This window comes from Peromyscus maniculatus, chromosome 16, assembly GCF_049852395.1.
Source record: "Peromyscus maniculatus bairdii isolate BWxNUB_F1_BW_parent chromosome 16, HU_Pman_BW_mat_3.1, whole genome shotgun sequence".
NCBI lineage: Eukaryota > Metazoa > Chordata > Mammalia > Rodentia > Cricetidae > Peromyscus > Peromyscus maniculatus.
The window spans coordinates 67,214,485-67,241,000 of record NC_134867.1 but is presented as its reverse complement, the minus strand read 5'-3'; the positions used below and the strand labels follow the sequence as shown (position 1 = coordinate 67,241,000).

General features: G+C 36.2%; 1 long non-coding RNA gene across 2 annotated transcripts in view; it reads right to left on the bottom strand.

Annotated features, from left to right (window-relative positions):
• Nucleotides 1-26,516, bottom strand: part of LOC143268986 (uncharacterized) — a 119,965-nt gene that overhangs the window by 35,806 nt on the left and 57,643 nt on the right. Inside the window, exon 4 of one of the 2 annotated variants that reach the window (XR_013045243.1) lies at nucleotides 2,191-2,579. The exons of the other annotated variant lie outside the window; for it this stretch is intronic. This is a non-coding gene — a long non-coding RNA (uncharacterized LOC143268986). Of the gene's footprint in view, nucleotides 1-2,190; nucleotides 2,580-26,516 lie in introns of those variants that run through there. 2 annotated transcript variants of the gene reach the window in all.

Genomic DNA, 26,516 nt, shown 5'->3' with positions numbered 1-26,516 from the left:
AACATAGCTATCATCTGTCATCTACCTATTTTAGACACATATTCACAAAATCATTCTTGAAAATTGGTGCTACATAGCTCAAATGATAGCCAGTTGTTATCTTTGATTAATAATAACAGATTTGCATCGTTATTTTTCTTTATGTATCATGCAGTATTTTGACCCACCTTATGAGCATTTAATACTTGAGTGATAAAACAATATAACATAAAATAACAAAACTTCTAATCATCTCTACCTAACCTGTTAAAAGTATTTTCTTTCATGTTGGTAGCCATGCAACATGGATGTCAACCTACAGAAGTTAATCAGGGAGCTGAAAGAAAAAAATCAAGGCCAAGAGGAATCTTGGGTGTTGCCATATATACGCATATGAACAAAATGTCTAACAGTCATTTACCCCAAATAATACTCTAGGGGCATCTGTTTGTATCAATAAACTTAGGATCTACCACAGAATCAGTATCCTGCTGGGTACAAATTAGACCTTGATGTCCTATTGATAAGTAGTTTGTCCCAAATGATAAGTTATAGAGATAAAAAGAGATAAATACACAATAATTATTTTTTAAAATATAACTTCCCAATAACATATCCAAATAAACTGACTTCAGTGAAACCCTAATATATTCTTAAGACCTTTTAAAAGGGAAAGAAAATCGTGACGTGTGAAAGCATTTGAACAATTTGATATATGTGTTAGATTTTATTATTAATTGATTGATTTTGTTTATCACAAACCAATTTCTAAGGTCTATGAGTTAGTTTACTTTTTTATTTGAAAGTGCATTTTAAATGCTAGAATTAAAAGTATATGTCATAGCACCTGGCTTGTTTTATTCTTTGAAGAAAGAAGAGAAATGCCTATAAAAGCTGATGGATGTCATTGTCTGCTAGGCTGCTCTACAGCTGGATTGCTGTGTATGATGATGAATGAGGTTTTTCATTTATTCACTAAGTAGCTTTAGCTCTCTATTCAACCTCTACATCCTTTGGTTTTCTTATCTGTGAAACAGGAACAATAAGATGACAGTATTTCTAAGGTATTAAATAAGCTAATTTGTATAGAGAATTTAAAAATATCCTAAACTAATACCATATGCTCAACAAATGGTATTATTTGTGTCTGTATTTGGGAATAAACAATGCTGTGTTTCACCTTGTGAAATAGCAAATTAGTGTAAGTGAGAAGCACATAAAAGAAAGGACATGAAGCCTAAGGAGAAGCAAAAAATGGTAATGAAGAACTTCAACTTTAGACAAATTCTCATATAAACTCAATTCTTAGAAATAACTAAAATACAGTATGACATTTAACAACTAGAATGCAGGCTTTAGCAGGGGAAAAAAGCATGTTGCAAAATTTAAACTTAATTTTCATGCACATAAGACATTTTTACATCTATATTGCTTTCTCATTCAAAAGAAAACTCTTGAGGATCCTGTCTGGAGCAACGCTACTTCTTTTCAACCATAGAAGGCAGTGGTTTCTCCATTGTTGCCATTCTGTATCAATGTCCATAGCAAATCATAGGCTCTGCCTGAAAACCAGGAGGTCTCTCATGTTTACATTCAGGATTTCATATGCTTAGAAATTACCAAACACTCAATAGATCTTTAGTTGATACATAATGCATCTGTAAATGTTAACTATAATTTAAATTAAAACAAAGGAAAATATATATTCATTCATTTTTAAGTTACCAGAGTAAACTATGTTACTTTTAGCAGTACATTTTATGAAAAAATCACTGGTCTCAAAATGAATAAAAATTTAGTAAGAAAAGTATTGTTTACATTTTTACTCATTTCTTAATTATTTAGCTAATAGAAGTAAACCGTTCAGATGCTCATCTCAGTTTGTCCATTTAATCCCTGGAAAACTCCATGGTCCATTTCAAATAAATATAAAAATGACAAATAACATGTTTTATTACAATTAAAATCCTCTTAAACTCTCAGATCCCGGGAGGACCTGAGGATTTATAGAATTCTCAGATTCCATCTGTTATTTACCAAAGGTTTGTGACACAGGGTTATGATTCACAGTAGAACGCATGTCCAAGAAACGTGAGATAGACAAAATCTAATCAGAAAGTTGTTTGCACTGCTATGGAGATTCAAAGTACACACATTTGAAGTCAAATAACATTTTATTGAGATTAAAATATTATTACAACATTTCTCCCTTCCCTTTCGCTTCAGCTCTCCAAACCCTTCTCCCCAAAATGCTTCAAATTCATGGCTTCTTTCTTCACTAAATATTATTACATTCATATATGTATTTGCACATACATATATTCCTACATCGAACCTGTTGAGTCTGTACAATGTTGCTTGAACGTATGTATTCAAGGCTGACCACCTGGCACTGGACAACCAGTCGGTGTGCTTTTCCCTGGGAAGGACCACTTCTCTTGCTCTCAGCATTCCACAGTTGCCAATAGTTCCTTGTGTAGATTTGAAGCCTTGTGGGTTTTGCCCCATCCAGTTCAGCATGTGCGTTGGTGTCAATCTTGTTTAGCTCACATTTGGCTGGTCATGTTAGTTAGAATTTATGGGTGTAACTTGTGATGTTCCTAGAAGACACAATTTCACAGCAAACTCACTGATTGGCTGGCTCTCAGTCTTTCTGCCTCCTTTTCCACAATGTTTCCTGGGCCTTAGGTGTGGGAGTGCTTTGTATATGTATCTATTAGGACTGGGTTCCACAACTCTGCATTTTTAGTACTTGTGGTTTTCCATAGTGTTCTCTGTTGTTGTTTGTTTTTGCTCTTTTTATGGGGCCCACCAACCAGCTTCCAAATAAATCACACGCAGAAGCTTATTCTTAATTATAAATGCTCAGCCTTAGCTTGGCTTGTTTCTAATCAGCTTTTCTTAAATTATCCCATCTGTCTTTTGCCTCTGGGTGTTTATCTTTCTCTATCTTTGTATACCTTTCTTTCCTACTCCATTGCTGGTTGTGCAGCTGGGTGGCTGGCCCCTGATGCCTTCTCTCGCTCCAAGATTTCTCCTTCTGTTTATTCTCTCTGCCTGCCAGCCCCACCTATCCTTTCTTCTGCCTCACTATTAGCCATTCAGCTCTTTATTAGACCATCAGGTGTTTTAGACAGGCACAGTACCACAGCTTCACAGAGTTAAACAAATGCAACATAAACAAAAGTAACACACCTTAAAATAATGTTCCTAAACAGTCCTCTAACTATTATAAAGAGAAGTGTTCTTGATGACAGGTGAGGACTACATTTATCTGTGGGTATAAGGTATAGATTGTTGTTAGAGATTATGCTGGTTTAGTAAAATTGTGGTTATAGATTCTCCTTAAAAAACCATATCTTCACTAGCAAATAATAGCATAAGACAATTCTTTTCTTATTAGCTTTATCATTCTATGCTAAGCAGTTATTCAAAGAATATTCTTAGATAAGCTTGCAGACATAAAATTAAGAAGAAAGTTTTACTAGCTCAAGGGAGAAAAGACATCACAGTAACCTAAAAGATTTCAAGAATAGAGAAGGAATTTGAACTGAGTCCAGGATAATCAATATAACATAAATAGAAGTTAAATACTGTGAAGGGGGTTCTAAGCTATATAAACAAATTGTGGTTTATAGTACTTTGAAAAAAAAAAACAAAATGACTGGAGAGGAAAACATACATAAAGACAAAATTACACTGGGATTAATGGGGGGGAATTAATTTTACAATAATAGAAAGAAAAATTGCTTTTAAGAACTGAAGAAACATAAAACATGTTTGGCATAGAATGAGATTAAAGTGAGATTGGATAGTCGAGATTCAATTGGAAGGTGATGTGATAATACAGGTACAACATAGCCATCTAGGAATGTTTTCAAGGATTTTAGGTTTCAGGGAATAAAAGTGGATGGTCTCGTCATTACCTGTGGTGTTATATTGTGTCCCCCAATATATTGTGCATCCTAATAAACTTATCTGGGGTCAGAGGACAGAACAGCCACTAGATAGAAATAGAGACCAGAAAATGGTGGCACACACGCCTTTAATCCTATCACTTGGGAGGCAGAGATTCATCCAGATCTCTGTGAGTACAAAGCCACACTGGAAACAGCCAGGCATGATGACACACGCCTTTAATCCCAGGAAGTGATGTCAGAAAGCAGAAAGGTATATAAAGCATGAAAACCAGGAACTAGAGCTGGTTAAGCTTTTAGGCTTTTGAGCAACAGTTCAGCTGAGATTCATTTGGATGAGGACTCAGAGACTTACAGTCTGAGGAAACAGGATCGGCTGAGGAACTGGTGAGGTGAGGAAGCTGTGGCTTGTTCTGCTTCTCTGATCTTCCAGCATTCATCCTAATATCTGGCTCCTGGGTTTGTTTTTATTATTAAGACTTTTTAAGATTCATGTAACAATTACCAGTTCATCCCACTATGCTAGCACCATTAACCAAGCTCCCTCAGCACACAAAATTGATAAATATTTGAGAGCATAGATTATATATATATATATCCATATATGTTCTGAAAAGTACCAGTTCACAAATTATAGAACAGTGGTTCTTAACCTGTAGGTCATGACCTCTTTGGGGTCTAATATTAGATACCCTACATGTCTTATATTTACATTATAATTCATAACTAACAAATTATAATTATGAAGTAACAACAAAAAAATAATTTATGACTGAGGGTCACTGCAACATGAGGAACTGTATTAAAGGGTCGCAGCATTGGGAAAGTTGAGAACCACTGCTAAAGAGGTACCTGTAACTTCATACTCAAAGGCTTCATTCCTCTCTAAAAGTTCTATGGCAATTAATGGTATTATTTTAGACCTTGCCTGCCTCTAAAGAAACCTACCAGTGTCTGTAGGACTCCCATTATGATTGGCTACTGCTGTTTCTAAGGATGCTATCATTTAGAAAGACTTATCTGACCATTTTGAAGACTACGGCAGCCAATACTTTCTGAATCCAAGAACTAATCTAGAAATGGAAAATTAATATTAACATTCAACACACCATTCTGTTCTTAATTGCAATTTTAATAACAAAATCATTAATAGTATTATGTGGTATTTTATAATTGAAACTTCATTGAAAAATAACTTTCAAACAAAAAACATTTAGCAAATTTAGCCAGACTCAAGGGCTATACATCTCAATTAAATTTCATACAATTAGAATAGCCAGTCTAGAACTGTGGAGCTTCACAATTGATTTTACATTTTCACTATTAATTAAATTTTTATTTTATGCATGTATTCACTACCAGACAAAACAATAACAGAGTTAAAACTATAAAAATAATTAGCATCATTTCCTCTTTCAAGAATCATGTGTCCACTACCTGGATTTCATCCTTTTTCATCTGTTAATATTTATTTACCCTTTCTTGTTCTCCTCTCTATATGCTAAACTGTCCATATCTACATTTTCACATACTCACATGAGTGAGGGGGAGGGGATTATAGGTAGGATATAAGTTTCCCCTAAGCAAATAGATTCTCTCTCTCTCTCTCTCTCTCTCTCTCTCTCTCTCTCTCTCTCTCTCTCTCTCTCTCTTCTGTGTGTGTGTGTGTGTGTGTGTGTGTGTAGATAACTAGGGCCTCATAATGCTATGATCTACACCCCGAGCCCTGTAAAGCTATTTTTTGAACATTCCCTCTAAGAACCTTTGTCTCCACCCCATCTAAAGCATTGAGCCAGTTACATGGCAGAGAGCTTAAAATTTTTCATTTTTAACTTAGAAGGTCCTCTTGATTTTCTCTTTAAAGTGATTTTTGAATGTACTATTTAGTGAGTGTCTTGTATTCCAGTAGCTAGAACTGAACATGTGCCACTCTTAGCTGTAAGAGAGTCTGGATAAAGCCCTCCACTCTTGAAGCCTTTTAGTGGAGAAAATAGAGAAATGTCTCCTCTGCTAAAAATCTATTTGTCACAGTGCCAAGGTGTAAGAAGAATTACTAAATGGTCTTATTAACAAAAAACCCAGAGCCAGATATTAGAGTGAAAACTGAGAGTTCAGAAGAACAGAACAAGCCACAGCCAATCTTACCAACTCCTCAGCCTCCAGAGAGAGCTATTGCCTATATACTTATACATATATATATATATATATATATATATATATATATATATATATATATATATGTCTGTGCCCTGCCATCTTACTTCCTCTCTCTGCCCAGCTTCATCACTTACTCTTTCTGCCCAGCTCTGTCACTTCCTGTCTGTCTGTCTAGACCTCCAGACCTCTACAGTTAACTAGCACTGGGATTAAAGGCATGTGCCACCACATCTGGCTCTGTTCCCAGTGTGGCCTTGAATTCACAGAGATCCGGATGAATCTCTGCTTCCCCAGTGTCGGATTAAAGGCATGTGCTACCACTGCCTGACCTCTATGTTTAATATAGTGGCTGGCTTTTTCCTCTGATCCCCAGATAAGCTTTATTGGGGTGCAGAAATAAAATATCACCACACCAAGGTAGGGTAGTAGTACGACTTTTATGGGCCTTGAGAACTTTTGAGTTTGTGGGTCTCTTCTCTAAAATGAAATATATATATATATATATATATATATATATATATATATATATATATATATATTGTGTGTATAATGTATGTAGAAATAGACTGTATATAGTGATGTCATATTTTATAGTAATAGATTGTACAGATAAACATATTAAAATAAACATAATAAAATCATTTTCAATTAAAAGGTTTACTCTTTCTTCTCCTTTTGAAAGAACCTAAAATCTCTATAAGACCATAAAGGGTTATAGGCTATTGAACCTAATGCTACATTTGCTACCTCATTAGACTTTCAGGAATAACTATGTTTGTCCCCACTCTCCAATGGATTCTGTCCTCTTGTCTATCAGTTGCTTACCTGTTCTCTGACTTCAAATACACATTTCTCAAGAGTGGGAAAGATTTTTGTTTCTGTTTTGTATTTACAAGCATGTAATTCTTTTGCCCTATGCTCTGAGAATAATCTACCTCTTTCTAAAAAGAATGAGAGCTCAACAATTAGGTGTGCTTCGCCTATGAACATATAATTTTTGACAAAGAAGCCAAAACTGTACAATGGAAAAAAGAAAGCATCTTCAACAAATGGTGCTGGCATAACTGGATGTCAGCATGTAGAAGGCTGCAAATAGATCCATATCTGTCACTATGCACAAAACTTAAGTCCAAATGGATCAAAGACCTCAATATAAATCCAGTTACTCTGAACATGATAGAAGAGAAAGTAGGAAGTAATCTTGAACACATTGGCATAGGAGATCACTTCCTAAATATAACACCATTAGCACAGACACTGAGAGAAACAATCAATCAATGGGACCTCTTAAAACTGAGAAGCTTTTGTAGAGCAAAGGGCATGGTCAACAAGACAAAGCAACAGCCTACAGAATGGGAAAAGATCTTCACCAACCCCACATCTGACAGAGGACTGGTATCCAGAATATATAAAGAACTCAAGAAATTAGACATCTAAATGCCCAACAGTTCAATTAAGAAATGGGCTATAGAGCTAAACAGAGGATTCTCAACAGAGGAAGCTCAAATGGCTGAAAGACATTTAAGGAATTGTTCAACATCCCTAATCATAAGGGAAATGCAAATCAAAACGACACCTGTCAGAATGGCTAAGATCAAAAACACTGAAGACAGTATATGCTGGAAAGGATGTGGAAAAGGGGAACTCTCCTCCACTGTTGGTGGGAATACAAGCTTGTACAACCACTTTGGAAATCAATATGGCACTTTCTTAGAAAATTGGGAATCCATCTCCCTAAGACCCAGCTATACCACTCTTGGGCATATTCCCAAGGAATGCTCAATCATACCACAAAGACACATGCTCAGCTATGTTCATAGAAGCATTTTTTATAACAGTCAGAACTTAGAAACAACCTAGATGCCCTTCAACTGAAGAATAAATAAATAAAATGTGGTATATATACACAATGGAATACTACTCAGCAGAGAAAAACAATGACATCATGAGGTTTGCAGGCAAATGGATGGATCTAGAAAAAAAATCATCCTGAGTGAGGTAACCTAGACTCAGAAAGACAAACATGGTATGTACTCACTCATAGGAGGATAATAGATGTGGAACAAAGAATGACTAGACTGCTACTCACAACTCCAGGAAGGCTACCTTGAAAACAGGACCCTAAGAAAGACACAGGGATAGCCCAATGACAGAGAATGGATGAGATCTACATGAACAAACTGGATGTGAGGGGGTGGGGTAATGAAGGGCAAGGGTCGAGGGAAAGAGAGCTTAGGGGAGCGAGAGATCCCAGCTGGATCAAGAACAGAAAAGGAGAACAAGGAAAGAGATACCATGATAAAGACCCCATGGGAATAGGAAGAAGCAAAGTGCTAGACAGGTCCCCAGAAATCCACAAAGATACCTCCGCAATTGACTACTGGCAGTGGTCAAGAGAAAGCCTGAACTGACCTACTCTGGTGATCAGATGGCCAAACACCCTAATTGTCATGATAGAACTCTCATCCAATGACTGATGGAAGCAGATGCAGAGATCCATGGCCAGGACCCAGGTGGAATTCTGGGAGTCCAATCAGCGAGAAAGAGGAGGGATTGTACGAGCGAAAGATATGGAGACCATGATTAGAAAAAGCACAGGGACAAATAGCCAAACTAGTGGAAACACATGAACTATGAACTAATAGCTGAGGAGCCCCCAACTGGATTAGGCCCTCTGGATAAGTGAGACAGTCAATTAGCTTGAACTGTTTGGGAGGCCCCCAGGCAGGGGGACCAGTTGTCCTTAGTGCATGAGCTGGCTTTTTGGAGCCTGGGGCCTATGCAGGGACACATTGCTCAGCCTGGGAGGAGGGGACTGGACCTGCCTGGACTGAATCTACCAGGCTGAGCTGAATCCCCAGGGGAGTCCTTGCCCTGGAGAAGATGGGAATAGGGGGTAGGTTGGGGGTGGGGGGACAGTGGGAAGAGGGATGACAGGGGAATCTGTGGATGATATGTAAAATTAAATTAAATTATAAAATTAAAAAAATAATTTAAAAAAAGCGTGTGTCACCACACCCAGTTTAACACTGAAAAAAAAAATTAGGTGTGCCTGCTCTTTGCTTTATTCATTTCAATGCCAGTTTGTTTTCTGGTATGTAGAGCTCCCTAATTCATTAGAAAAACCTCTAATCTCAGGCCCAGTTATAACAGTTTTTTGATTAATGGGTGATTCTTTTGTAAAGAATTATCTCCCCAATATTTTCAGACTAGAACCCATTCTGCAGTTCCACTCTCTCTGTGTTAACAAACTTCATCTCTTGCTTATGGGTCATATTGACCTTTGTTGGCAGATAACCATTATCCCCAATTCTGCTGGCCCAGGCATCCAAATATTGTTTTCTTGCAAATTTCTGCCATGCACTTGCTTGAAAAACTGGTGAATAAGAACTCTTACTTGTATTTGGTTTGATTAAAAAGAATACTGGTTAATTTTAAAGAATAAATTTGCCTTTTACTATCTAGTGCCCTTACAATAGTCTAAGGATTATGTCTGGACTCCACCCCTCCCTCTGTCCCCCCCCCCGCCTTTCTCTATTGCTCTTTTCTTTTCTTCCATTCGGCTCTGTATAGGCAAGCACCAAATTATAAAAGCAGGGAAAAAACTGTTTTTACAAAGACCCAGTTATTCTCTCAATTAACCTAACCAGAACCATGAGGCTGCATTTGAATCACTTCTTGGATACATGCTGTATTTCTCCTGAACAAGCATGGGCCACATGTTCATTCTTGAAGTCAAAAGAGTAGTGGACTCTTAAACTCTACAAGGTGGGAATATGGGTACACTCCCACCCCTGTCAAATATTAGATACTAACAGAAAAGTTTTTAGAGAGCATACAAATCTAAAAATGAATGTCTATTTAAACATTTGTTTGCCACTTTGTTCTCCTTCATCCACAGGAAAACACTGAATTCCAGGGACATTGCTCTGCCTTCTTGAATAATTTTCCACCCCCTTCAAGAAGTTGCCTCTGACCTTGAAGGCCCTTTCTCCCCTTTGTTGACTGACTCTCTTCCCATTAAGCTTCTAAAGTTTCATGGTGAATCTTCCTTCTACATTATTATGAGAAACAATACCTATATCTCCTTAAAGTGAATCATTGGAAAATGCCATCTGCAGAAATGTCACACATTCATGGTTTAATTCCATGTGGTGATCCAGAACAATAACTAGTAGGTAACTTATTATTGCAAATTAAGAAAATGAATAGTTAACAATTTCTTGAAAAAAGAAAGGGAACTTGAATAACAATGAATAAATAAACAAATGAAACTCAAACAACAAATTAATTTCAAATGCACAAGTTTCAATGCAGAAAAACTGACAAAAAAAGTTTTAAACAATGTGTTGCTTCCAAAAGTTAAAGACATCACAGTAAGGGTCCTTAATGGGACTGACTTAGAATAAATTTTATTGGAAGAATTCAAAAGAATGAATATAAATATGTTCAGAGAATTCAAAGAGGACATGAAAGTGTTCCAAGGAACAAAAGCAAACATCTAAATGAAATAAGGAAGTGATTTCAGGATATGAAAATAGAATTTAATAAAGACATAAAAGTGCTGAAAAAAAAACAAACTGAAATTATGCTGGAAATGAAAATTTCAACAAGTCAAATAAAATTCTCAGTGCAAAGCCTCATCAATAGAATGGAGTATGCAGAGGACAGAATACCAGGATTTGAAGAGGAAGTGGAGGAAGAGGATTACTTAATAAAAGCCAGTGATAAATTAAGAAAAAAATATGAACAGAACATGCAAGAATTTTGGGAAACTGTGAAAAGTCTAAATCCATCAAATATAGGCATAAAAGAAGGAGAACAAATCCATGCAAAAGAAACTATATTTTCAATAAAATCAAAGAAAAAATCCCAAGTCCAGGGAAAGAGATATCCATCCAGATACAAAGGACATACAGAACACAGAGTAGAGAGGACAAAAAAATCTCACCATTGTATTATAATTAAGACACTAAAATCACAAGCTAAAGTAAGTATATTTAAACTGCAAGAGAGAAGGGCCAAACCACAGATAAAGATAGAGGGATTGGAATAACAACTGATTACTCAATGTAAAAATTTAAAGCAAGAGGGATGAAGTGATGTATTCCAAATTCTGAAAGATCACAACTGTCAATCAAGACTATTATACTCAACAAAAATACCTGTCACAACTGAATGAAAAATTAAAATACTCTACTATAAAAGTACAGTAAAGGAATTCATAACCAATAAGCCAGTTACACAGAAAATACAGTAAAAGAAAACACCACAAAACCAACAAGCTGGGATGAGTTCAAACAAATCTTTCTATAACTGAATAGTAATTATCTCAATTGCTGAATAAAAAGAAACAGACTAGCATATTGGATTAGAAACAGAATCTATCTTTTTTTTTCTGCCTGCCAGAAACACCCATCACCACCAATATAGATAACATCTTAGGATAAAAGATTATAAAATAGTACTCTAAGCCAGTGGTTCTCAATCTTCCTAATGCTGCAACCCTTTAGTTTCTCATGTTGTGGTGACCCCCAACTATAAAATATTTTCATTGCTACTTTATAACTGTAATTTTCTACTGTTATGAATTGTAATGAAAATATGTGTTTTTCAATGGTCTTAGGTGAACCCTGTGAAAGAATCATTCAACACCCCCAATGGGGTCACAACCCACAGATTGAGAACCACTGCTCTAAGAAAATGGACTCAGAAGACAAGCAAGTCTGTCTATTCTAATAGAAGATAAAATAATCTTCAAACCATCACTAGTCAGAAGAGACAAAGAAGGTTTATGTCCTACTGATAAGTGAACAATCCATCAAGAATATAATTCTGAACATACATGCACCAAACATAGAAACACCTAACTTTCTGAAACAAATATATATAGAGTCAAGATAAACCTCAAAACAATAATAGTGAGTCACTCACTTTAATACCCCACTCTCACCAGTAGACTGATCACATGAAAAAAATTAGCAAACCATTGAAGTTAAATGTCATCATAAATCAAATGGACATAACAGTCATGTAAAGAACATTCTACACAAACTCTAAAAAAATACACTGATCTCATCATCCCATGAAACTTTCTCTGGAGTAGATCACATGCTACCATATAATGCAAGTTTCAATAAAGATAAGAAAATTAAAATAATTCCTTTTATTCCTTCTGATCACTGTGAAATAAAACTATAAATCAACAGTAAGAACAACTATAGAACATACACAATTTCATGAGGATTAAGCAACACACTCTTGAATGACATGCTAAAATCCATTATGAAATTATACTATGTTGTCTGATGATATATTTTTGAGTCAAGTATATAGCCAAACTGGATTTCATTCATCTAAAAAGTATTTTCAGCAGGCACACTGACTTTCATAGCTATGAATAGTCTTACAGTTGTCTTAAATGCATATATAAATGAATATATAATTAGAAAATATTTGCAGCTGCTTTTTAATATCTAAAAGTGAAAACATCAACTGTTAATACATTTTATCTTAAATATTTCCAATAAGCTCATGTTCAAGGTTTTTTTTCTCTGGCTGGAATGATAGCTCTATTTAAGATTGTACTTATACTCTTGAATATCACACTATTTCTCTCTCTCTCTTTTTCCCATTTTCTGGTATCCATAGGTAAGCTGCTTTTTGTTGTTGTTGTTACCTGCTTCAGCCTGAGATACTTCCTCCTCTCGGGTCTTAAGTCAACTGAGCCAAACAAGTTAAGCTAAAATAAATCTTTCATTATTTTAAGATGTTTGTCTCAACTATTTTTCATAGCAATGGAAATCTGATGATGCATAAACAATCTTAATAAATAACATGATGAGCATATTCACAGTTCATTTTATTTGGCTATGGATGAAAGGTGAATGGCAGATCACATGATGGCATTTCTGGAAGTCTGCTCTAGACAGTGAAAAGCAGTAATTCTTGGCTCCATGAGAAAGAGAGAAAACATGAAGTGTTTGTCATTCCCAGTCTACTTTATTTCATTTCACATAATGATCTCCAGTTCCACCCATTTTCCTGTAAATGTCATGATATCATTTTTCCTTACAGCTGAATAAAATTCCATTGAGGGGAAGAAGATCAGCAAGATGTAGAAGTCAGTGGAAGGATAATTAAGAACAAGGAAGACACATTGACAAATACATATAAAAATGTCACAGTGTGGCCCATTCCTTTGATTAAAGCTAAATATTTAATTTGAAAATACCAGAAATATTAATAGTAATTACTGGGCCTTCTCTGAGGCCTCATATTACAAATAGGAGTATTTTGCTTTCACATTTTTAGATCCTTGTTTTTTTGTTTTTTTGTTTGTTTGTTTGTTTTTTACTGTAAGGACTCAGGGCTGTAGAAGGGAGACCAGTACACAACAAGATGAGTAGATTACATCCTCCATCTCTGATCCTCACAACTCTATAAAGAGGTCAATTTTAGTCCACTTTTATTCTAAAATAAGACAGATTCATGTAAACCCCCGGTGTAAGGCTAACAGAATCACAATGTGAAAGAATCCAGTTGTTCCCAATTTGCACTAAATGGTCTCTCATATGGCCCTAGCCCTACCCATCTCCTGAAAACTATGTGTCATGTTTGGAAATGATGGAGTGAGGGTACCACTGTGAAAGGAATACCAATACACCAATAAGGTTCAAGAGATGTGAAAATACATATTGGATATTGGAACTGAGTTAAAATTTAAGTATCTGGGATAGTGTCTAAGATTTAGGAGTAGATTATTCAAGGTCAGTAATATATAATAGACTATAGAGCATCAATCTTTCCAATTATACCCAATAAAATAAAATCTCACTATTCCTCTGTACATTGGGCCAGGAGCACACAGGTTTAAAACATCTAAAAGAATGGTATGAAGATGGAGAGAGGCCCCAGTAGTTAAGAGCATAAACTGTTCAAGCAGAGGATCCAAGTTTGGTTCCCATCACCCATGCCAGGTAGTCACAACTGCCTGTAACTCCAGTGCCACATTAAGAGATCTAATACACTCTTCAAGCCTCTACCAACACCTGATCTCACATGCACACACCTACACATAGACATACATGCATATACACGTAATTTAAATTAAGATCTTTTTAAAGATGTATTTATTATGTGTATCTGTATTTTGTCTGCATGCATGACTGTGCATCACTGTGTACCATGCCCATAGAGACCAGAAGACTCTGTCAGATCTTCTGGTGCACAAGTTATAAACATTTGTTAGCCACCATGTGGCTATGTGGGTGCTAGAAACCCAATCCCAGTCCTCTGAAAGAGCAACATGGGCTCTTCACCACCAAGCCATTTCCCCAGCCCCAGTAAAATCTTTTTTAAACAAAGGATTAATGAATGTTGATAATGAGGCTCAGTTATACTCAAATGTCCATTTTAACACAGACCTATAAACTTAGAGACCTATAAACTTTATCTTTATTCTAAAGGTAATATCAATTGCCATCTTATATTTTCTATTAACCAAGCTCCTTATGGATATTAATATATATATATGTATATATATATGTATATATATATCAGTTTATACTACAAAAAGACTCAAATTCTTCCTGTCCTTGAGGTCTTTTCAGAGCAGTCTTACATCACATCACTTCCAAACTCTTTTGCACACCTAGTGAATGCTATTGTGCAATCTAGATGTAGAAAAGAATCTAATGGATTCCAAATACATCATGCCATAAGCCTGGCTCATGTTTCCTTAACTCTGAAATAGTCATTTCAACTATTTCTTTGTGTGTCAGAAAGTATATAACAAAAATCATTTTCCTCAGTACATTATGATATCAGATAACATTTGGAACTTTAACAAGGATAAGAGTATTAATCTGTTGAACTTCAGTTTTTAAGCCTACATACCTAGGCATTGGAATACAAATCTCATGAAGAGGCAGAAGTTTGTGTTCCTGATTCACTGATGAACCCAGAATATTGTCAGGTAAGTAGTAGGTGCTCTGGACTTCTATTGAAAGGGGTGCATGAAATTACCGTAACTTGTCTTCTAGAGATGTTATATCCATGTTCCTCTGGTGACCCTGATTTGTTGTTCATCACACAGAAACTCAAATTTCAAGGTAGAGGATGTAACTCAGTTGGTGGCATGTTTGCCTAGCATGCAGGGAGCCATGGGTTTGATCCCTACCACACAAAGCAAATTTCTGAACACGTCTCTCATCCTAACACAAGGGAGAGAGGTAGCAGCGGGAAGATCAGGAGTTCAAAGTCATTCTCAGCTAAGCTACATAATAAGTTTGAAGCCAGCTTAGGAAGTGCTGTCTCAAAACAAAATGATATCTCAGAAAGCTTAAGTAAACTTTAAGAACATAATTTGTAGGCTTCTTAAAAGCCTCATTAACTAAACTAATGTTCACACTTAAGACTCATAAACTGTATGTAGTGAATTTAGAAATTACTTTAGAATTTGAAATTTTGAGAGTCTGATGAATGTTTAATTTATATAAAAACAACTAAAGGGAAAATTTCTCTGTGAAACAAACATGACAAATTATAAACAGATTCGTGGTAATAAAAAGTGTAATATGATATGACAAATAGTTTTTTTTAGATTGCATTATCTTATTGCAAAATGATTCAGACAAAATAATGACTCTAATTCTACTCCCATACATGATGACTTAGGGTCTTCTTGTCCAGATTCGAATTCAGTTCATCTAGCAATAATGACATTCTCAAAATACACCAACCATATTTCCTCAGCCTTAAAGCTCTAAATTATGTGTATTATTTCTTAGCCTTCTAAATCAGAGGCATCCTTTTATAAAAGGAATTTAGTTCTACAGTCTGGGCCAATAGATACGTGTAAGATGTTCTTCAAGGACCATTTTAGTTTTATTTTTGTTGTTGTTGTTGTTGTTGTATTACTTGCTTAGCACTGTGTTTGAAATGCACAAATGTTTAATAAATGAATGAATAATTAATGAGGCAATAATGAATTAGGAAACCCGTAGGCAAAGATTCCTAATGAATTCTGAACACTTAGATCAGGAGCTCTTGAGAAATTCTACAATATATGACAAGGGTGACACCAGCTGACCCCACTTACCAACCTTGACATCCCAAAGAGAACAACAATTAGGCATCATGTGTTTCCTGGTGTGATGCAAATGAAAAAATACACAACTCAGATTAATATGCTACAAAAATTTACACTGAGTACCCAATTTCTCTAGGTTTATGGAAAATAAACTAAAACAACAAAACAGAGAAATGTAATAAATAGAGCCTTAAGGTGTCATCAGAATGATCCATGGTGTAGAGAAACACAGTATAAACAAATAATTATTTTAACAAATAATTTATAAGGAAAAGGAAATGATCTACAAGTTTTTTTTTAGATATGGAAGAAAAGCATTGTAATACTAAGAGAGAGAAACATGAGATAAGATTAAGGAATCACTCCCTTTTTCTCTTTTATGTTGGGGGTTATAATATGATTATAGCATTTCTCCTTCAAGCCCTCCTATATAACCCTCCTTTGTCTCCTTGTCTCTTTCAAATGAATGGCCTCTCTTTATCAATTATTGTCACACACATATATGCAAATACATATAAATTCCTAAATATAACCTGTTCAGTCTGCATGCATACTTGTAGGTATGTTTTCAGGGTCGTCTTTCTGATATTGAATAACCAGTTGAGGTGCTGTTACCTGAAAAGGACTAATTCTCCAGCTTTCATTCTTTAGTTTCCTGTAGCTCTCTGTGTAGGCTTGAGGTCTTGTGTTTCCTGGTCCACTTTGGTGTGTCTATTTGGTGTCATCTTTGTTAATTCATGTTTAGGCAGTCATGCTGGTGAGACTCTGTGGGTGTAGTTTCTACTGTTATTAGGAGACATAGTCTCACAGCAAACTCCCAGTGGCTCTTAGAATTTTTCCACTCCTCTTCTGCAATGTTCTCTGAGCCTGAGGTGTGAGAGTGTTTTGTAGATACATCCACTGGGACTAGGCGCCATTTGTAGCTAGAGTTTTCCTGCCTTGCCCACAGTCAGGACAACTCTTTGTCTACCACTGGTCCCACAACCGCTCAGACCCAACCAAGTAAGCACAGAGACTTATATTGCTTACAAACTGTATGGCCATGGCAGGCTTCATGCTAACTGTTCTTATATCTTAAATTAATCCATTTCCATAAATCTATACCTTGCCATGTGGTTTGTGGCTTACCGACATCTTCACATGCTGCTTGTCATGGTGGCAGCTGGCAGTGACTCCTTCCGCCTTCCTGTTCTTTCTTTTCTCCTCTCTGTTAGTCCCGCCTATACTTCCTACCTAGCCACTGGCCAATCAGTGTTTTATTTATTGACCAGTCAGAGTAATTTGACATAAAAACCATTCCACAGCACCATGACTCTGCATTTTGAGTGGTTGTGGTTTTCTGTAAAGATCTCCATCTGTTTCATTGAGAAGTTTTCTTGATGAACAGTAAAGACTACAGTTATCTGTGGATGCAAGGGCAAATGCTTAGAATGTACTTAAAAATTATGCTAGTTTAATAAAGTAGTGGTTGTACGTTGTCCTCCAAGACCCATGACTTCCCTAGTTCTGAACAGTGAGTGGATCCTAAGTCCAATTAGAGAGCTGTAGGTTTCCACCAATATATGCACACCACTACTACACACTCAGGATTATTATGCCATGGTGGTTGATGTGGTGCTTCATATGCATCACAACTGGGTAGGATTTTTGGCTGATTTCCTCCTTTAGAAGATTGCACAACACCTTCTGGTACTTCATGAGGAGGCATGCAAGTCAGTTCTATCTCAGAGGCCTCTGGGCCCTGTGTATGACGTGCATGGTGTCTTCAGCAACAGGAACTTATCTTCCACCTCTTGGGCTCAACTAAGGGCAATAGAAATAGGCTTTATGTTTTAGAAATATTTTGGAAAATTCTGACAACAACTAAAAAGAAGGCTTCTATGTCTGGCATTGTATTGTTGTTGTTAATGTTGGAAGGTCTTTGGCTTTTGGAGAAAGCATTGTCAGCCCAGATGAGAAATTTTCATCTAAACTATGTGTGTATATTTACACACAGAATCGTGTGTATTATAGGCAACTGAAGAAAACCTGAACAGAGGAAGAGGGGACAAGATCTGCTGTGTATTAGTAGTTATTGGAGTTGCTTAGCTGGCATATTGGGATGATTTATACTTTCTATCATAAATGTTTGATAATTTTAAAAACATAATTCAGTTAATATAAAATTCCAGGACTCTACCTAGCACAACATAATTAATAAATGTTAACTAATCTAGCTTCAAAGGAAGAAAGAAGCATTATGTGGGTGGCATTAAGTATATCTAGGTTCTTTGTGCTTATGTATGGATAATATGCTTTAATTTTAAAAGTTTACATTTTTCTGCTAGTGCTTGCAGAATAGCTTACTTATATCAAATTAACTCTCCCACCAGTAATATAAGCTTTGAGCAAAATATTTCAAAGCAATTTTAATACATGGAATAAAAGAAAGTATATGCTGGAGTTGACACAAAGCTTGGCGAAGGGGAGCAAAAGAGAGAGCAACAGATTTATTCACTGCCCCCTGAGCATATTCCCTACTTTTTCATGGAGTCCAGTGGCATAGAGATCAGATAAAAAGCAGTAGCCCCTTGGGCTGGAGAGATGGCTCAGCTGTTAAGAGCACTAACTGCTCTTCCAAAGGTCCTGAGTTCAATTCCCAGTAACCACATGGTGGCTCACAACCATCTGTAATGAGATCTGGCGCCCTCTTCTGGCCTGCAGGCAAACATGCTGTATACATAATAAATAAATAAATAAATCTTTAAAAAAAAAAAAAAAAAGCAGTAGCCCCAATAAACTAATGAGAAATAGGTCAAGCTGCCAGGAAAATTCTGAAAAGGAAAAACCTACAGAAAGGAAGAACAAAAATCAACATCCTTTCTTGCTTTCAACCACTGTCTAAATGGCTGCATATATAAGACAACGCAGAATGAAAGCATCAGATAGATGGTAGAAATTCCATCAGTGACCTGGGCATGTAAGAGGAACTTAAAAGGACCTCAGACGTCCCAGGAAAAGCCCAGAAAGGCTATACCTTAAGACTCTAGCTATAAACTAGCCATCCACGTGCCACCTATGAACTGTCTAACAAAAGGAAACTCAAAACTTCTAGGAAAGAAATAAAACACAGAGGATTCTGTATAGTTTGCCAATCATCATGTCCAAAATACAAAGGAACAATGAGAGACACTGGAAAATCTGATCCGTAACTGAGGAAAGGGGACCATCAATAGACACACCCTCTAAACATTCTAGCTGTTTTTATTAGCAGACAAGGGCTTTAACTCAGCTGTTATAAACATGTTAAAGGATTTATAGGAAAGGATGTCAGAATTGGAAATCTTGGTTGAGACAGGGAAAATGTCAAGAATTTTTGCTTAACTTTTAAAAGGAGACATTCACTGACAAATACACCAACTAGAAAATACAGGAAGGAAATAATTCTTGTAAGCCTGTTCTGTGGAAGTGCATTCCTACTTAGGGCTGCAGATGGAAGTTTTGCTGCTACTATTCTTTTTTAAAAGCTTCTAGTTTCTACACATCATGTTCTGCAGGTCAAGCCTATGGACAGAGCCAGGCAGATAATAACTGCTGAGCTCCAGATCAGGCAGGTAGCTTCCATGTTTCCATAAGTGAATGGAATTAAATATTAACTACAGTTCTATCAAATTACAACAATAGATCCTTGTCTCCTTAGTTCCTTTATATTTAGCCAAAGTTACTATATCCATCTTCCCAATGTTCTTTTTAGTAACAAGAGAAACCGTGTGATATAAATGCCACGATCCCTTTATAAAATAACTCTCCCACAGATAAGATTTCAAAAGACTTCCATATCTTCAGTATCATAAAAGGTTTTCTAGACAATTAATTCCTAGACAATTGGGCAAAAAGCCCAAGCTTCATTAGAAAGAATGGCACCAGCTCTTTTCTGGGGGACCCTGAACATATGGGGTACCAGGTGATCTACCTACTTTGCAATTATCCAAGACTGCATGACTAAAAGATAATTGACAGTCCCCTGGGTTCTAGAAGTTGCTTCAGCTCAGTTGTAGCTTTAGAATCAAACTGATGCTCAGCTCTGATAACAGAATTGTTAGAAGAATAATTCACCATAGACTAATGATTTTCAAATCATTATATACCATAATACAATTACATCATTCTCTAGAACTTCTAAAGTTGTCTTATAATACATTAAAAATTTTCGATTCATTTTATCCAGATACCATTTAAAGTTCATATTTTTATTTGCAAAATAACATATAGTTCAGAAGAAAATATTCAGGATCTTGACTTGCCCTTATGAGATGGTAAGGCATGGGGAATTCTGATATAGATGCCTAATGATAGTAATGGCAGCAGGTGGATATTTGAGAGGTAGAAAATCAGATAGTTTAGGGTGAATCCAGAGGCATACAAAGTTAAGTGTCCTCCTCGTTTCAATTAATCACTGAATGATACATTTGGCTCTCCTTTTGCCTGGCGAGGTCATTGAAAAGCTAAGTTCCTGATAACTAAACCAAAATTCTCAAATGAGTTGTTATTGTGAAAAAAAAAAATGTGTCTGATCATTTCCCAAAAGCCATATAAAAATACCATGTGTGAATATCCTAAGAATAATTATAGAATTTATTCAATAATATTTTCTCTAACTTATCACTTGAAAGAATACAATTGGCTAATGCTTTCTTTACAGAGCACATCCCGTCCTAAAGATCTAATTTCAGTATTGAGGATCACAGAGAGTAAACCTTAGAGCCTCAGGATGAATGTTGGTGAAATCTGGGGAAAATCCACTGAAACTTCAGATGACATCACAGCACAGGAACTCACTTAATATGAAGTCTACAAAGTCATTAAGAATCTATCAACTTCCCTTCGTGTGCGTGTGTGTGTGTGTGTGTGTGTGTGTAGGCAGCCCCAGAGGCCAGAAGCAGGCATCAGATCTCCAAGAAAACTTGGAGCAGTTGTGAGCTGTCCAGTGCAGGTACCGGGAACTGAGCTCTGGTCTCTGGAGGAACAAGTGCTATTAACTACTGAGTCATCTCTCCAGCCCCAGTTTTAGGTTTTCCTACAAGTTAAATAGAATATAAATGTGGTTCCCAGAAGCATGGAGGGAAGCTGGAGAAATGCTGGTCAGAGGGTAAATAATCACAGTAAGGGCAATGAATTTCAAAAGATTCATATACAGAGATGCCACTCTAAGGAAAAATACTGTGTGCTGTGGGATAGTCTGTATGTCAAATTGCTCTGATTGGTCAATAAATAAAACACTGATTGTCCAGTAGCCAGGCAGGAAGTATAGGCGGGACTAACAGAGAGGAGAAAGGAGAGAACAGGAAGGTGGAGAGAGTCACTGCCAGCTGCCGCCAGGACAAGAAGCATGTGAAGATGCTGGTAAGCCACGAGCTATGTGGCAAGGTATAGATTTATAGAAATGAAGTAAGTTAAGCTATAAGAACAGTTAACAAGAAGCCTGGCACAGCCATACAGTTTGTAAGCAATATAAGTCTCTGTGTTTACTTGGTTGGGTCTGAGCAGCTGTGGGACTGGCGGGTGACAGAGATTTGTCCTGACTGTGGGCCAGGCAGGAAAACTCTAGCTACAACTGTGTTCTTGAAACCTGAGATGAATGTGTATTATGTATGCAACTATGTGAAGTAATGCATTTATTTAGCTAAATTTATCATTCAATTGTGTATATTTAAAATATCATGTTGTACATTATAAAAATATGTGTCATCTGCAAGTTTGCTTTCAAACAAATTTAAGCAGAACAAAAAAAGGAAATAAACTTTATCACCTGAGGTCTGGCTAGATGGCTCATTGGGTACAGGCTCTTGCCTTCAAGCTTGCCGACCTGAGTTCCATCCCAGCACCCAAATGGTAGAAGAGAACTGACTTATGAGGGCTGTCCATTGACCTCTGCATACTTAGAATGGCATATATGTGTCACAACAAACACACACACACACACACACACACATACACACAAAACTAAACTATTTTAATTTAAATTTTTTATCAACTTAAAAAATCATTCACTAAAACCTTAAGAGTGAAAAGATGTACTTAATGTTGATGCCCAACATATAGAAACATAATTTATTGCTTCATTTGTATAATGCCAAGTAAATTATTTAACTTCTAAAGATTGATCAGGATATGACATTTACATCGCTTATATTTAGAATAGGTTTCCATCCCTCCATGCTATTGGCATGAGTCTTACTGGAGAGCTATTAGCTGAACTGCTTGTTAATCAAAGGAAGATTCAGAAGAACAAGTCCTCTGATCTTCCAGGAAGGTTACTTGACTGCAGCACAAGCTTCCTGATGGCCATGAATTCAGTCTAGAAGTTGCAAACGTCTAGGAGTTGCAAATATTCTCTTGAGTTATTCAAGAAAGAGTAGGCATTCATTCTTTGTCAAGACTGCTGCTGTTAGAAATTCATTATGTCTGTTGCCTAAGTGACTATTCTTGGCCAGCTCCTCTGTCTGCCCTCCTAACTTCCAGACCTGTCTGCAGCCAGGCTGACAGTATTTTTAAATATATGAACATAAAATTTATCAGGTAATGTCGAGATAGCAGCAATTAAGTGAATCAGTTTCAGAATGAATTTATGAGGAGGGACTGTGTTCCATAAACAAAAAAATTAGAAGATATAAGAAGAGCAAAAATGTTGTTGTTCCAAATTTCAATGTATAAGTCTAGTATTTCTGAGGGGTTTTTTCCCCTTAAATTCTAGTAATAGCATTTTGCAACATTTTTATCAGTTTTTTTGAGAATTTCATACATTTGAACACATCCCCCCAATTCCTCCCCTTACCACCCTCTCCACCCTCCACCCAACTTGGAGATTACTTTTATTTTCTCCTTTTCTGTCGAGTCTGATTGTGTTGGTGTGTGGTCTACCTATCAGGGGCTCACATCTTTAAAGGAAACTGCCTCTCCTTCTTCCATCGGCTATCAGGTGCCAACTGCTTCTTACTTAGCTAGTGGTGGGAAACCATGTCTTTCCCCTTCTATGCTGGGTTTTCTGTCTGACTGGAGCCTATGCAGGCCTTGTGCATGTTTTCACAATCACTGTGAATTAAGATACACATTTGTCTTGTTTGTGGAAAACACTGTAAAGTAATGAGGCTGGATTATTAAGCATTTCCTTTTAGGTCTGTGTTATTTTCAAAGAAGAGACTAAATTAGGTAAGAGAAGGAACATACAATTAAGAAACTCTCAATCTGCTTTGCACTGAGTTATCTAAAGGATTAAGTTAAGGAAGTAATGAGCTATAGATCAAGCATGCAGAAGCATTTTAGCTATAGAGTCACTTGGCCCTGGAAATATCTGAAGACTACTTCAACTTTTCTAACAGTTTCCTATATTTTCTCAAAGTTGGAACTCAAAGAAATAATAACAACTGGTAAAAGATAAAAATCATATTCTAAATTATGGTTAGTCCCACACACAATAATCTAAATTTAACTATTATCATGATGTTGTAGAGTATTCGCTGTACACTGTAGAGATGAGGAAACTAGATCTCAGAGTGATTGACAGGTAGGCTCAGTGACAGAGCTGGTACACAAAAGGCTTAGAACCACAATTTGTGTTTTCAGTTTCCTGTTTTACACATCATAGGACAATTGTCTGTATATCAGGGGAAATAAATGAAGTAATTTAATTTTGATTGAATTTACTTCTGTTTAGGGACTGAACTGAGTACCTACTACATGATAAATACTATATCATGTGAATTGGAATATATTAATAAAACTGTCTCTTTTCAGACTTTCAAAATCTTCCTAGGAAGAGAAATTTTTTGGTAATGATATACATGTATGAATATATTGGTAGATGGTAGACAGATGATAGATAGATAGATAGATAGATAGATAGATAGATAGATAGATAGATAGAATCATTTATGAAGTACTATTAACACTTATTAAAAATAGATTATTTTCATAAACTTTACAAATTGTGAAAAATCACCAACTATGAGGTTGTGTGTAGGAAAAGTTAAAACTACACTTTGTAAACTTACCTGATGACAATAATAACAGCATTAACAATAACTAATAAGTGCTAACTGTGAACCAAACACTCCTCTAAATGCCCTCATCCATTAATTCATTTGATGCTTACACCAACCAATGATTGCATCCAACCTATTTTATAGGGAAATAAAATGACATGACTAAGATCACAGCACTTAAAACACAGAATCAGGATTCAAGACCAAACAGAAAAATGGTCTCATAGACCAAGCATCCTTATGAACTATTAGTCCCAAATATCCATGAACTTCAAGTGTTAATAGTTTCCCTCTCTTACTAAATGAGCAATGAAGGTAGACAGCTGTGATTTTGCATTTAAAAAAGACTGAATATGTGCCAAGTTCCAACCTGCATCTAAAAAAAAACTGTTCACTCTTTACTCTTTTTCTTTGGGTGATTATATTTACCAACTGAGTTTCCAAACTCCAACCTATGATTTTGGCCAAATGATCCCTAGTCAATGTATAAGTCAATAATAATTGTCCAACAGTAAGGAAAAGCAAGAATTTTTTGAGACATAGCATACTCAATACTGGATAATGTCAATGGTGCTTAAATTAGACACATTACAGCAATGTGGTCAACAGAGCAACAAAGGACGGTTCAGTTTCCTCATGCCTGAGAGCAAATACTCTGCTGGAAATCTGTTCAAAGCCTGCCATTGATGTTTTACTTCGTCATACACTCTGAAACCATAGTCTCTGATCTTTGCGCTCTGAAGCAAGCCAATTAGCACAAACCCAAATGATTAGTACAATCAAATATGAGTGACATTTTTTCCTAAGGAGATATACTATTTTATACTTAGGTTCATCCCTTCAGTGGATCTACAAAATTTCACAAAATACATTATCTTATATTACATATAAGTAATGCAGATATAGTACAACCTCACAGGAGTCCTCACATTCATTTTCCAAAAGAACAATAGAAAGCAAATGCTATCTCATTTAAGAGATTATTAATTCAGTCTTCATATCTGTTTAGAGACCAGGGAAACACATAGTAAGGAATAAGATCTAACCACAAGTATGTCCTAAGATTTGCATCATTTTTTTGCTTTTACTGCTATCTTGCTTTTCAAAGGTAGACACATCCCATGACCTTCTTACTGTTGTATCTGCATTTGTAACATAGATTTCTGCCTAAGCAACAGTCAACTTTCCAAGAATGCCAACCTATTTCATTTGCCCACATCACTCAACAACTATAGAAGAATCCATTATATTAAGAGCTTGAATCATGAAACGCCCTCCAATTTGTTTATCAGTACATTAATAAACATTTTTTTTTTATTTTAAAGGGTTACACAAGTGATTCTTTACAAAACACAACTCCAGAGGTAACTGCAGTTTTATCTAAGAGACGATCTTGGTTCTTAGCTGGAGTTTACCTAACCAAAGTTCTGCTCTTTGATGATGTGCTCATTGCAGTGTTTAAGAAACATCCAACTTGACTTGCTGACTGCAGTGTTGCAAGAATTTATGCAATAACAGATTTAGAATAACAGGATGTTTACTTTCAATTCTATCCAAGATATGAAAGCAGTAATTGTTACCTGAAGCAAGCATAAAATTGGGCAAACTATGTGAAGAGCAGTGATCTCTGAGAGGTGGGAACAAAGTAGTCACAATTATTGCTGCAGACTCCTCTTTGATGAAAGAGCATCCCAGCCTTGGCATAGAGAGGTCAGATGTCTAGAATGGGCCTGGAGCACTCAAAGAAATAAAGATGAGAATCTGGGAAGAGGAAGGCATCTAGAATATGCAAGACAGAGTGCCTGAGGACAGACCTTAGAGAAAGCTCCACAGACTTCTGTTCCATATTTTTATTGATTGTGTTGTCATGTCCTCGGCTTAGTAATCTCTTATTTGGGAGTAATCTTCTGATAGAATATGTATCTGTTTTTATTGTCTTTTCAATCAACTTCATTGAGATGTAAGTCATATTTTATACAATTGATACTTTTAAACTGTATGATTTGGCTGGGTATGGTGGCACAGGCCTGTTATCCCAGCTTCAGGAAGTGGAGGCAGAATGATGGAGAACTCGTGGCCAGCCTGGGATTATAAAAGACATGTCTCAAAAACAAGAAAGTTAATATTTAAAAGAAAAAATGTGCAATATAAGATCTTTGCTTGTTCACAGAGTTGTAAATCCATCACAACAAGCAATTTTATAAGATTTTCATCACTCCAATAAAGATACTCAATATCCATCATGGCCATTCTCCAATGCTCACTCTTTCCCCTGAAACTGCAGAGCGTTATGAGTCAGGCAAGCACTCTATCACTGACTTACACCTCTACTTCTGTATTTGTTTGACC